Source organism: Lissotriton vulgaris, chromosome 6, assembly GCF_964263255.1.
Source record: "Lissotriton vulgaris chromosome 6, aLisVul1.2, whole genome shotgun sequence".
Taxonomy (NCBI): Eukaryota; Metazoa; Chordata; class Amphibia; order Caudata; family Salamandridae; genus Lissotriton; species Lissotriton vulgaris.
In genome coordinates, this window is record NC_141694.1 from 697430594 (window position 1) to 697445669 (window position 15076).

Consider the following 15076-nt stretch of genomic DNA (forward strand, 5'->3'; position numbering starts at 1 on the left):
GTACTCAACAAGGTTGCTCACTATCGCTGCTCCTTTTTGCTCCTGCGATGGAGCTTTTGGCGATTACACTGCGAAGAAGGATGATGATGCGTCGGGGTGTTCCGGTAGGTCCAACGATGCATGTAGTATCAATGTACGCCGATGACACACTGGTGTACCTTCGTCAACCCAGGGAGGCGATCCCGGAGCTCCTTCGGGAGTTCACTGCTTTTGGTGCGATATCAGGCCTTTGTCTTACTCCGGGGAAGTCTAAGTTCTTCCCTATGGGAAGCCTGAGGGATAAAGAAGAAGGGGAACTACCCATTGTGAGGATGAGTTGGATCACAGACTTGTGCGATATCTCGTGGTCCGGCCGATACACACGCAAGAGGATTATTTGGAACATAATATGGAAAGATGTGTGCATGGTATCAGTGGAGTTCTGGCGTGACCTGCCCTTATCCTTAATTGGACGTGTGGCCCTAGTAAAAATGGAGGTGCTTCCGCGGTGCTTATATAGAATGCTGAACTCTCTCTACTGTATACCACGGGCATACTTCCTCCAGTTAGACTGCGTTAGTCGACCTATTGTGCGGGGAACAAATGGAAAGGGATGAAGGTGAATACATGCAGAGATCGGGGAGGGCTGGAGGTTCCTAGGTTTAATTTCTATTATATGGTGACACAGCTCTAACATGCTGTACAGTGGCTTGATGAGAATGACAACTGGGAAAAACAGTTATTGATGGGCACTCACCAGGGGATTCCTCTCCCAGATCTCCTCATGTTGGGTTCGCGGGTGCCCGAACAGCTCCCATATATTGTAGACATGTGGCCTCCACCTGGGAATCTGCAGTTAAGATAGCAATGGGTAGAGCGCCCTACGCCCCTGAAGCATCATTGTGGGCAGTAGTCCCATTCAGGCAAATAAGCCAAACTATGTCAATCACTAGATGGGTGGAGGGAGGCTGTCGGATGATGGGCGTTCTGTATTTGGGACAGCGGATTTTAACCAGAGAAGAGGCAGAAGCCGCATTTGACTTAGCCAGAGGTCAGTACCTTCAGTCTGGAAAGATCTTGGCAGTGGCACGGGGGATATGGCAGATGTTCCCGGAGGAGCCGCCCATAACTGCAACCCTTCACCTTAGCCGGAGGCCATAGACTGGTATCTCATATTTATAGGGCACTAAGAGGAGATCTCGATGCATGCCTGCTACCGGTCCAGGCCAAGTGGGATGCAGCATTAAAGGAACCCTCAACATATCTCGAATGGAAAAGAGTACACAAAGGGGTTAAACAGATCAGCTCCAATACCAGATTAAAACTTCTCAATTTAATATTGTTCATCAAACCTATTTGACGCCGCGGGTGCTCCATAAAATATATCCAGATCGTTCTGCCTGCTGCCCCAGATGCAGATATAATGAAGCCCCATTCTTACATATGTTATGGGAATGCCATCAGCGGCGACTCTTTTCGGACTCAATACTAAAGCGCTTACGACAAGTGATGGGATGGACGCTGCCCGGTCCATTAGGGAGATACTTTTGGGCCTTCTCCCCAGCACCAAGGGACAGAAACTTACTTGTAGATTTTTCCAACTGGGGCTAGTGTTGGCCAAGAGAAGGCTAGCAATTAACTGGATGAGCTCCCAGCCTGGAAAATTGGGCCAAAGAGCTAATGGAATGGGCGGCAGCGGAATTAATTCAATTGAACAGAGTCAGGAGAGATGAAAAGTTAGAAATGGATGCCAGAGCCTGGTATATTTTGATTTTGGAGGTCCCCATGGGGGAGGCAGTCACCATGCAGGGGTCGGGGGAACAGAAACTGACCACATTGGATCTGGAGTAAAGGGGCAGCAATAGGACAATCTCGGATTGAGAACAGGGTAGCGGACCTGATGGAGGTGGTCAGATGAAGTGGTACATGACAGATATAGAGAATATACAAGTATGACTCTGAAGAGGGGAGTGGGATGATAAGTCTGCAGAGTTTTATTGTTATGGTTTGATTAATGTTTGATGTTTGGGGGTTTTTATATAGCGCACGAACAATCCAGGGAGCATCTTGGCGCTGCGACTTCATTGCTAATAGATTATCAGATGTTTTTAACTGAACTTTAGATGTTGTAAGCAGTTTAGACAAGGGTTTTACACGTTGATTCGGCCAATCCATAAATCCAGGTTTTTAAGGATTTTTTAAAGATTTGTTCTGATGCAGTTGCTCGGAGGTGAGCTGGAAGTGTGTTCCAGGCTTTGGCTCCTAGAACTGCCATTGATTTTCCGCCTTGGTGGCCAGTCTGAACTTGGGGACAGACATTAAGTTGGCTGTGGCTGACCTGAGTTCTCTGTTTGGGTGGTATCTGTGAAATTTATTGGACAGATATTTTGGGCCGCGCTTATGATAGCCTCTAAATGTAATCACAAGGATTTTGAATAATATACGTTTCTGGATGGGAAGCCAGTGCAGCGTGTCCAAGGCGGCTGACGCGGATGATCTTCTGGGCCATTTCAAAACCAGCCGGGCCGCCGCATTTTGAACCATCTGTAGTTTATGCAGGGTAGATTTTGCCACCCCTGCATACAGACTATTGCAGTAGTCAATTCTAGATGTAATTAGAGCAATTGCTACTGTGCGGCGGGCAGGCAGAGGCAGGTAGTCAAAGCATTTGCGTAGGCCTTTGATGATGTTAAAACAAACGGCAGCTACTTCCTTAGTTTGTTGTTTGAAGGATAGCATGTCGTCGAATTTTATGCCCAGGTTTCGAGTTGCACTGATGGTGTTTGGGGGAGCTTCCGCATCCGAGGGCCAACAAGTGTGTGGAGAAAAGAGATTGTTTTTCCGAATGGTAGGATCTCTGTTTTAGCAGAGTTGCATTTAAGATGGTTATCATGCATCCAGTTGAAAGTCGCAGTCAGACACTCTTTCAGGACCTGTTCGTCCCTATCTGTATCATCATCCAGAACTAGGACCAGTTGAGTGTCGTCTGCGTATGCAACTGTGCTCACATTATAGGAAGCAATTAGATTGATCAGGGGTGCCATGTAAAGATTGAATAAAGTGGGGCTCAGACTAGAGCCCTGAGGCACCCCTGAACCAATCTCCTTCTCCTCCGAGTGGAACTGTCCTAATCTGATTATCTGTTTTCTGTGTAACAAAGTTTTTAAACCAGTTCAACACGGTGCCCCCTATGCCAGCTTCAACCAAGCGATGTAATAAAATGGCATGGGACACCGTGTCGAATGCTGCAGATAGATCAAGGAGGATTAGAACTGCCTTCCTCCCTTGATCTAGTGCAGCTCTCATGGTTTCTGTTGTTGACAATAGTGCTGATTCTGTAGAGTGGTTAGCTCTGAAACCTGCCTGATTTGGATGTAGGATGTTATTTTCCTCTAAGAATATTGAGAGTTGTTTATTGACCAGGGTTTCAGCACATTTACATAGAGCGGGGAGTTGTGAAATGGGTCTCAGATTAGTTAGGACAGATGGATCATGTAGGATCTTTTTTTGCAATGGTTTTACAATCGCAGTTTTCCATGTACTGGGGACTTCTCCCGATTGGAGTGATGCATAACAATGGCGTTAATCATGGGATTCACCTCATCCTTGATTGCATGAACCAGTATGGGGGGACAGGGGTCGAGTGGCGAGCCGGATTTAATTTTTGACATAGTTTGCGAGGTGTCTGCCAGATCAATTGTAGTGAAAGTATTCCATCTAGTTATCCCGGAATTATTCTCTAGATCTATGTTTTCATTATTTAAAGGGATTTCTCGTAATGTTGACAATTTTTAGTTCAAAATAATCTGCAATCTCATTGCAGAAAGTCTGTGACGGGGGTATTTCCGGAGATAAAAATTTTGGATCTCGAAAACTCTTAACAACGCGAAATATTTCCTTTTGATTGTTCTGAGAGGCTTCTATTTTATTTGTAAAGTAATTTATTTTGGTGCGTTTAATTTGTGCATGGTAATTCCGTCTTGCTGTTTTAAAATTGTCCTGGTCGTCCTTATTGTAGTGCTTACGCCATTTACGTTCCAGTTTGCGTACTGTACGTAATATGTCTTTTAATTCATTAGTGTACCAAGGGGCTGAACTTTTCCCTTGTTTAAATTTAGATTTGTTAGCTCCTCCAGAGGTCAATTTCTCCCTATGGATCTCATCCATTTTTTTATAGCTAAGGTTGTCACTAGCCGCATTACCAGTTATCAATAGTTTGTTCTCTTTAACCCAGTTTGGTAAGTCCGGGTGCTCAATGATTTTAGTCCAACAAGGAGTTGGTTTCTCATTTCTGATTCTGTTTAATTTTGTATTATTAGTTTCTTCCGTTTTGAGATGAAATGCGATAAAATTATGGTCGGTCCAGGTCTGGGGCAGGGGAGTGGATACTTAATGAAAATCTTCTATCCAAACTAAATGTACTCTAATGAGTATAAGTACAGATATCCGCTGAAAATATATAATTTTCTAGACAGGAAGATATTGTTTCTTACACAATTATTTTTCAAATAAGATTGTTTGATATATATGGAACTGTTGAGACTACATTGTATTGTCGTTCTGCATAAAAGTACTGTATTTGGATTCTGTTATATCTGTACTGTTTTTATGATTCTGGGTAATTTAAACTCTCCATAAAAATGTATATAAAAGAAGGGGGACTGAAGTAAAGAATATCACAAACAGATTCATTTTCTACATTATAACAGGTTACTTAAGTCTACAGAAAAGGGATTTTAGGCAGATGGAGAAAACATAAATTGATATAATTATGGAAGGGTATTAAAATATGTAAATCCTTCCAAAATATTTTGGAAACACAAATGAAATAATAGCAAGAAGGTTTATACATCCAATCGAAAGCCAATTTAAGAGAGCCATTACATCTTGAATTAGTAATTTCAAGCAAAAAGAAAATTACTATGTAGTAAATAAATAGGATGAGGAAATCTTTATATGACCAATATTTCATATGTATTCAAAATGGGACACTTTTCAAGATTTCAAAAAAAGCAAATACGCAGTTTGATTGATCGACTCTAGATCTACCCATCAAGTCAATTAGGTATTGGAGAGATTCTGAAAATTATTTGCATGTTTCACCTTTCTTGCATATTGTCACTGCTTGGAAAGATGAAGATACCAGTCTATAGAAACTATGAATGAGTCAAAAGTAAGATTGATAAAATGTTTCCAGGTATGCTAAGGAAAATCCAAAAGATAAAATATAGTCATGCTATCTACAAATACAACGTTTAAAAAATACAATTTGCATTACGATTAAGAGAACAACAATACAATTGGGTGATGCTTAGTTCTTTATTGGTGTAATTTGAACCCCATATTTCATTTTATTAATTTATGTACAACATGGACAGCAGGCCATTCGGTGTAGAAATGCGCAATATTACCAATTAAGTACTTATTAGTTGGAAAACTGGAGTCTAAAAGGGCAGTAAACTGCATTTTGCCCACCAATCTTTGTCAGGCAAATGTTAACTATCAATGCACACAGGGGGTGGGGCCTGCTGTGCAGCAGAATGGCCTCTTCTTAAGCACGCTTCGCCGGTCGGGACATTATTCTGAAATTATCCTTGCTATAGGAGTGCCCTCGCGCTGCCCAGACCCCATGATAAGATAGTGGGGCATGTGGGGAACCACTCTGCAAAATCCTGTGTCCCCTGTGTCAAGTGGCGCTGAGAGAGGGCGAGACGAAAATTGAGCCAGGAAGCCGAGAGAACCTTTGGAGACCTGCAGATGGACGGACCAGCTACTCGAGCCCGCGGCTTCAGAGGCCGTCGCCTGCTGCGGGGGAGGAGCCCGACCCGGTCTCTGCCGCGGAACTGCCGATCCTATGCTGAGGGGCTGCGATGAACAGACGTGGTGCCGTGGATGTATGGACAGTGACGCCGGGGGCAAGTACGGCATGAGGCAGTAAAGCAACCGCGGCCCGGACCTGGGTAACGTCCTGCGCAGGCCGCCGCTGCTGAGTCACAGGGACTGGCAATGTGGTGACACAGACACTTGCATACGCCTACCGTTGGTGGTCAGGGTGCCTTGCTGTGAGGAGGAAGGGGCTATTGAGGTCGCGCGCCGGCGCTGGTTGTGTGGGGCTGAAGCCAGGCCCGGACTCTGCAGTCGACTGAGAGGTGCGGCGGCCGCCATTTTGTGGGACTGCATCTGCGGCATCAAGTGAGGAGAAGTGGGGGGCCTGGTGCTCGCTCCCGAAGGTATTTGTGCTAGGCAAGCTGGTAGAAATCTGCATTTGGCCCCTGGGTGCGCCCTGGACACTTGTGCCTGCTGTGGTGCCCATAAGATATCGCCCATCCTATTACTACCACGGCATAAGACACCATACACTGGGAGGTTAGTCTGGAAGTTGTGTGGACTAGGTGTCGGAGTTTGCCCACACAGAGGAGATGTTTTGGATGCCCTCTGGCCTAAGCTCCTAGTGCTAGAGGTGAAGAAGTGGGCAGGAATGGAACGCAAGTGAGTTGGAAAAGTTGGGCGGCGCTGAAAATCCTGCTGCTTGAGCCGTGATTTCGGAGGCTGGTGCCTAGTGGGTCAGTGGCGCTTGCTTTATTGCAGCAGAGAACTGACAACGGCAGCCATTTTTTTTATCTTGCTCTCCTTTCCTCGCATGGGGCAGTGTTAATATTGACCAACGCCGGGTGTAAGATCTGCTGGCGTCAATCTTCATCACCCTAGGCTTAACTTGTGGCCAGTCACAGGATCCTCCCTGGCTTGTCCTCCCAAGTAACAGTCATCATGGGGAGGAAGGACGCCAAGCAACCCAAGCTTACCTTTGAAAACAAACGTGCTACTAAACAGGGAGAGGATGAGTCGGACACACAGGCGGAAAACTCGAAAGACCAGGCTACAGACGATCAGGGTCCAGATCTTAGGACACTAATGCTAGACATGCGGTCTAGTCTTCGGAACATAGATGCCAAGCTCAACACCTTAACATCTCAACTGGACGCTGATACAGGCAGCGCAGCGGACAGGCGCAGCGGGGGCGCCGGCGGGGCGCCGAAGGCGCGCCAAAGGCAAGCCCGTCTGCGCCCGTCCGCGACCGGTCGGGACCAGGGGCCATGACCCTTGGCTCAGCGCCGTGTTACTCCAAGGAAAACCTGATTGCGCTTAATAGCACTACTTACTCCATTAGCCAACATACACAGCAGATTCTGAGGCGGGAGAACTTACTGAAGCCCGCAGCTGAACCAGCCCAACTCGCTCAAAGAAGGAAAGCAACGGTAACGTCATTGAGCGTCAGTTTGCTGAACACTTGTTAGCTTCAAAAAAACAATCTGGAGGTATTCTCCCTGCTCCAGGAGGGAAACACAGATATACTAGGAGTCACGGAGACATGGCTGGATGACTGTTCTACGCCCGACCTAGTGGCCGCCCTCCCACCCAACTTTGGTGCTATCTCTCATAACAGAAAAGATGGCAGAAAAGGGGGTGGAGTAGCGCTGCTATATAAAAATGTCTTTAAAGCAGAAACTATCTGTGCTGAATGCATTGAGGGAGCAGACATCCTAGGCGTCAAACTCTGCTCTCCCACCAATTGCCTCACGATAATCATCGTATATCGCCCGCCTAAAACTCCCCCAACATTTCTTGAACCTTTCTTGGGTCTGGTCCATGACCTCCGTACGAGATATGAGGGTCTCGTGGTGATGGGCGATTTTAACCTCCACTGGGAGGAGCCCATCAGAGACATTATGTCCAAACGGCTCGAAGACGCTATGACCGCACTAGAATTAACCCAGATAGTGACAGGCCCAACACACATGAAGGGCCATACTTTGGACCTGATATGGACCTCTGTTCCTGCCCTGTGCCCAGTCACTTCATTGCCCTGCATTTGGTCGGATCACTACCTTTTACAGGGTAGCTTAGCCTTTCCGAGACAAGAAAGCATCTCATCCGACAAATGGCGGGTAGTGAGAAGATGGAACTCCATTAATCCGGATACTTTGCTATTAACTTTACAGCAACCTTCTCACCTAAACAGACTACCTGAAGATGACCTAGAGAGGGCCAGTCAAAAGCTATCGCAAAAATTGGAATCTGCGATAGAGGTGGTGGCCCCAGCACGTAAGATAAAAATCAGGGAAAAAGGCAAAGGCGCCCCTTGGTTCAATGACGATCTGAGACTCCTAAAACGGGCCCTGCGACAGTGCGAGAGAGCCTGGCGAAAGGGGTATGATCTTAACTGCCAAACCTTATATAAGGAAAAACTCGCCTTGTATAAACAAGCCATTAGAACTAGGAAAAGTGAGTTCTACGAGAGCAGAATTGCCACAGCACCTAACCCCCAGAAGGAAATTTTCCAAGTGCTTACTGAACTGAGGAAAAAGAAGGAACAACCGCCTTCTTTTACGCAAGAAGACTGCCATAAATTTAAATCCTTTTTTACTTCAAAGATATCTGACCTCCTGATAGAAATCGAAAGCACCCCTAGATTTGACTGCCCAGTAACTCCGCCAATTCTCCCCCCCACAATCACTGAGCCATTAACCTCCCTACCCCTACTTACCAAGGACTCCTTGAAAAAAGTGATGAACCAAGTTAAATCAGGTTCTCCGGCGGACCCTTGCCCCCCTCAGATATTTAAACAAGCATGGCCAGGTCTGGAGGAGGACATTTTATCGCTCCTAAATGGCTCCCTTACCTCGGGACTAGTCCCCTCCATTCTTAAGGAGGCGAGACTGATCCCCCTGCTAAAAAAGGACGGTGCTGACACCAAGATTCAAAAAAATTACAGGCCCATATCGCAACTGCCTTTTTTAGCTAAAATACTGGAACATCATGTGCTGTCCGCCCTCTCGCACCACCTCGAGAGTAACGCACTACTCGAACCCAACCAAGCTGGGTTTAGAGCCCACAACAGCACGGAATTAGTCATGCTATCCGTGCTAGATGACCTGACTCTTAAAACAGATAATAAAGATCCCTGTGCCCTGGTGCTACTCGACCTCTCCGCGGCATTTGACACGGTCAATCATGACCTCCTTCTGTCGCGGTTGGGGGAGTTTGGCATCAAGGGCACGGCCCACGCCTGGCTGACCTCGTTCCTCGGTGGACGGGTCCAGAAAGTACAACTGGATGACCTGGTGTCAGAGGCTGCTAAAATTACATGCGGCGTCCCTCAGGGCTCTGCCCTGTCCCCCTTGATGTTCAACACGTATCTGCAGCCCCTCATTTCATCTTTGAATCAGATGGACTGTAATATATACAATTATGCTGACGACACCCAGATCATAATTCAGATAGGCAATTCCCCTATGGCTGATCAAAAATTGAAGAATATCCTAAAATTTACCGTCAATTGGATGACGGCAAACTCCCTAAAGATCAACCCGGACAAGACTGAGGTCCTTGCCATCACAACTTCATCCAGCCCCTGGTGCGACCTCCTTTGGCCCTCAGAACTAGGCAACCCCCCAGGTCCGGCAACAGCAGTAAAAAGCCTTGGCATAATCATCGACACAAATCTTACTATATCAGCCCAGGTCTCGGCGGTGGTGGGCACCTGTGTAGGTCTCCTGAGACAACTGCGCAAACTAGCTCCCATCCTAAAGGCAGACACCCTCAGAAGAGCAGTGTCAGCTTTAATTCTGGCCCGACTGGATTATGGTAACGCCATGTATTTCGGTATTCCGAAAAAACTCACCAAAAGACTTCAGATCGTCATGAATGACGCGGCCAGACTTATATACAATAAACCAAGAAGGACACCGGCCACCCCCCTCCTCCGGGAGCTACACTGGCTGCCAGTGAATCAACGAGCCAAGTTCAAAGGCCTATGCATCACGCAGAAAGCCTTATATGGGCAAGCCCCGAAATACATCAAAAAACGCCTTGTCCCATATGCCCCCAACAGGAACTTACGCTCAGCCAACGCCGCCCTATTGATCTGTCCTAGGATCAAACGATCCACTATCGGTGGTCGGACATTTTCCCACACAATGCCCAAAGCCTGGAACCAACTGCCCGAAAATCTGCGCAAAGAAACCAGACTCCTGCCTTTTAGGAAAAAGCTAAAAACCGTGCTTTTCCAAGAGGCATGGGGTAATATCTAGTCTGCTTTCTTCCTGCCAGTATTCACTCGCCTGTTAAGCGCTTAGAGACCCCGGGGTGATAAGGCGCTCTACAAGTCTAAAATACAAATACAAATACAAATACAAATCGCAGGTAACGTCGCATGAGACACGCCTAGACATGCTTGAAAACCGTCATGTAGAATGTCACGAATTCCAAGTAGAGACTAAGGAGCAACTGCTTCAAATGGACAAGCTGCTAGGAATCATACAAGCCAAGAATGAGGACTTGGAGGCAAGATCAAGACGCTACAACCTACGCGTTACAGGAATACCAGAGACGACAGCCATCAGTAAGATGGAAACAAATATCACTGATCTGCTGCACGAGCTGCTTGACCCGCATCTCTACGCGGTGTTTGCGGTGGAAAGAGCACACAGATCACTGGGACTGAGGCCTTCTGTGAGAACGGCACCCAGGCCAGTCATTGCAAAAGTATTGAATTATCAGGACAGAGATCTCATCCTGCAACTGGCCAGGGAAAAGGGCCAAATCACACATAAGGGAAATACGTTATCGTTTTACCCAGATTTTACACCAGTGGTGCAGGCGGCGAGGCGGGAATTCCTCCCCGCTAAAGGTCTCCTGCTACAGGCCCAGATCCTCTATTCTCTACTTTACCCTGCCAAACTGAAGGTCTCTGTGGATGGGAGGCCTCACTTCTTCACAGATGCAAAATCATGTGGGGGGAAAGCAGTCCAAGAAAAAACAGGCGGAGGTGACAGGAGGCAACCTGAGTGACATGACTGATCTGGGTATCGTATATAAAGTGTGTGTTCCATGCCTTGACTTTTACTCAGGGTAACAAGATTGGTTGACTGCTCTGATGAGAGTGGTCTCACATCTAATTCCTACACAGTTTCTTATTGCTTTCTAAATTGTTATAGTCTGGGGCGCGGGATGTCTCCGTAGACCTCCCGGCCACCTTGTATGATGTAAGGGAGTACGCCGGTATAGCTACGCCTCCAAGGGAAGGATCCCAACTTTGATGTCTAATCGTTTATGGGTTGAATGTGGGGAGGGTAATCCACAACCTAATTGTGGGGTTGGAGTGGGTGGGGGAAGGACGAGCGGGGAAGTGTGGTTATTTTAAATGTCAGTCACTTTACAAATGGATACATAGCCGCTGTTTTATTATGTAGGTGTTATGTAATGCCCTGGGTGGATGCCGATAGATTTTGTGCTGTAGTTGTTCGCACACACTGATAAGACGCTACATTTTCTCACTTGGAATGTGTGAGGCCTTAATGATAGCAGGAAAGCGAGATTGGTACATGCCTATTTGACCCGCCACAATGTTGATATATGCCTTTGCAAGAAACGCAAATTGAATAGTACTCCAGCTCCTAAACTTCGCCACACTAGATGGGGGACATGTCCATTCAGCCATATATGCCAACTACGCCAGAGGGGTTGCTGTGCTACTGAGAAGGGGCCTGGATTGTAGGGAGGGGTTTGTACAGGAGGATCCGGAGGGGCGGTATGTCCTGGTACAGGGACTCCTATGTGGTCAATCCATCCTCATCGTGGCAGTATATGGCCCAAACACGGACTCTCCAGACTACTTTATCAATCTATGGTCCAGAACTCGAACGGTGGGATGTGACACGATCATATGGGGGGTGACTTTACGCCGTACTTGATGACGTGGTAGACAGGAAAGGTACAGCCAGGTCCCTTCACCCGGCTGCTAGCGCGGCCCTGAAGGAGATGATCGTTGAGGGAGACCTGGTAGATGTCTGGAGGAGTAGACTAAGATTATTGAGGGAGGGTACTTGTATCTCAGATCACCACAATGCATGGTCCCGATTAGACTTTTGGCTCCTGTCCAGAAACATGGCCGCCTGTACCATAGCGTCGAGCACCTGCCGGGATCTGTCAGATCATGCCCTATGCCTGCTGCAAATATCACCCCCAAACATGCCGAGACGCGCTTTTTCATGGCGACTTCCTCTGCATGCCCTACTAGATGAAGCCTTCAAAGAGGAGATCAGACACGATATTGAAGATTATTTCAACATAAATACGGGGTCCGTAGACATGGAAGGCACCCTGTGGGAAGCCTTTAAAGTAGTAATCTGTGGTAAATGCATAGCTCGGCAAGCGGGTGTGCTAAAGGCTATTCGAGGGACGCTGGCGTCCCTGGAATCCAACATCAAAAACCTTGAGACACAGGTCTATGCTGGGGGAAGCCGTGAAACTGCGGGTTTGCTTAAAGCTAAATTGTTAGAGTACGCCGAAGAGGCGCAATGCGAGGTTAAATTCCTCGGCAAATATGCAGAAGCTAGAAGATATGGGGAGGGAGACAGACCGGGCCGGACACTAGCGGCTATGACTAGGCCCTCCAGAACCGCGACGTACATACATGAGATACACGACATGGCTGGTACTGCAGTCAGAGGCCAGAGGGAGATTTTACAGGCCTTCTCTGGCTTTTATTCTAACCTATATACTGCCACCCAGAGTGCATGCCCGGAGGGGATGGAGTCCTTTCTCGATTCCATTGGCCAAGCCTGGTTAACAACACGTACAGGAAATATATGGACCTCCCGATCTCCGCTGAAGATGTTACCCAAGTTATCAAAAGTCTACCCTTAGACAAAGCTCCTGGTCCGGACGGCCTCACCACAGCCTTCTACAAGACTTGTGGAAGAGCTGGCTCCCAGGTTGCTGGCGGTGTACGAGGAAGCATTGGAGGTGGGGAAATTACCCGACACTATGAGAGAAGCCATGATAGTTACACTGCTAAAGCCAGGTAAATGAGAAGACGAGTTGGACTCCTACAGGCCCCTCCCATTGATTAATGTAGACGTCAAAATAATGTTCAAATTAATTGCTAACCGACTGCAACCTCTTTTGCCCCTGATAGCTCTCCCCGATCAGTCGGGGTTCATTCCAGGATGCTCAACATCACACAACCTGCGCACAATTTTTTCAACATTGCATTACCTACACCCCAGTGTCCACGCTGCTGTGGTATTTTTGGATGCCACGAAGGCATTCGACATCTTAGAGTGGCCTTATTTATTTGCCATATTAGCTAGAATGGGGTTCAGTCCGCTCTTTATTAGCAGGATTAAACTGTTATACACAGCTCCGAGTGCCCGGATTAAGGTAAATGGCCTGATCTCTGACCCCTTTTCTATTTCACGGGGCATGAGGCAGGGATGCCCCTTATCCCCGCTGCGCTTTGCTTTAGCAATGGAGCCACTAGCGGCTCGCGTCCGACAAAACCACACTGCGCGTGGAATAGGGTTCAGCTCCAGGAGCCTGTTGATCACCCTATATGCAGACGACGTGACTGTTTACCTCATTAACCCTGAACAAAATTTAGACCCAGTCCTACGCAAATTCATCCTTTTTGGCGGCCTGCTGGCGTCTGTATAAATTGGTCCAAGTCGGTTGTATTCCCGTTGACAGACAGTACGCCACAGGTTCATTCTGAGTTCCCCTTGAAGTGGCAGGCAGAGGAGGTTAAAAACTTGGGTATTTGGATTAGTAGATCCCCCCAAGATATCTGGAATCTGAACTATGGTCGGGCTATGACATGGCTGGAGGGCAAAGTGAAGATGTGGGCACGGCTGCCTCTGTCGCTTACGGGGCGGATTGCCTTGGCAAAAATTATCATATTGCCTAAGTTCCTTTACCTTTTTGTAAATGTCCCGATCCCACTCACGTCACATTTTTTTGCCACGCTGAAATCACAACTCGTAACACTGGCATGGGCGGGCGAGCGGGCACGAATCTCCTGGGACATACTACCATTGCCCTTAAAGAAGGGAGGACTGGGGGCCCCAGACATGCACCTCTATGCACTCAGGCCCAATTCCTAAATTTTTGGGTATACCCCATCCCGTTCCAACTACATGTCGCCGTGGAGAGTAATGCTGTCGCGCCGGTCCCGCTGTAGGTGGCTATATGTGTAAAGGCGAAGCGCCCTGAGGAGATGTGGACGCGGCTGAAACACTACGCTGGGTATGGGATGAATTGTGGAAGAGGGCAGGAGTCCCACTGATGTACGGTCCCTCGTTATTCTTGGTCCAGAACCCTCTGCTGCCGTGCATTGCAGGGGGCAGTGGCGGGTACGGATAGACAGGAAATATCCTTCTCGAAGTCATTCTTATATCACAAATTAAAATCAGCTTGCCGTGAACGGTGTAGTGAGTTCCCACTTGCTCTACAGACCTTCCTTGCACTTGAGAATTTGGTAGGCTCTTCGTCTTCTAAGAAACTGGTAACTAGGCTATATAAGCAGATGCAGCAGGATGCACCAGTGGTCCAACCAATGGCATTGCAACGATGGAATGATGAGTTGCCTGCCCCAATCACAGAGGAGCAGTGGGCCTTCTGCTGCGGTCAACTCACTGAACTTTCTCCCAGTTACAGACTACGCCTAATTCATTTTAAATACTTACACAAGATATATAGGACACCAATAAGTCTCCACAGAATGGGGCTCCGGGAGGGAGATGGATGCTGGAGATGCAGATACTCTCCTGCAACATTCCTACATATGGCATGGTCATGCCCTAGTTTGGAAGACTATTGGTCCTCAATTTTTGTGGCTGTAAATCAAATTGTGGGACGCACTGATGTCCAGTCCCCTGAACTAGGTGTTTTTTGGATATGTTAAGGACATCCCACCCAAGTTCAGGAAATTGCAAGCACTGTTACTATTATATGCTAAGAGACGAATGGCAATGCACTGGGGGAGACGCAAGGTGCCATCGATGAAGGGATGGCTTTTGGATGTTACCTATGGACCCACGCAATTAGGGATTTTTTGGGAATTAATGCCACCCACCTCCAGACCGCGAGACATTTGGGAACCATTTAAGCAAAGGGTGTGTGAACAACAGAATGAAGAAGGGGGAAGAGAGGAAGAGTAATATCTATGTTGGCCACTGGCCAGTTTGCTACTCTATTCAATGAGCTTATTGAAGTGCGCCAATTTTGTCATTTGCCTATTGTATGAGCGGGGGAGGCC

The 15076-nt window shown here is 47.4% G+C and overlaps 1 protein-coding gene across 4 annotated transcripts in view; it reads right to left on the reverse strand.

The window, feature by feature from the left end:
- Positions 1 to 15076, reverse strand: part of CEP57L1 (centrosomal protein 57 like 1) — a 139877-nt gene that overhangs the window by 76857 nt on the left and 47944 nt on the right. The window lies entirely within an intron of this gene.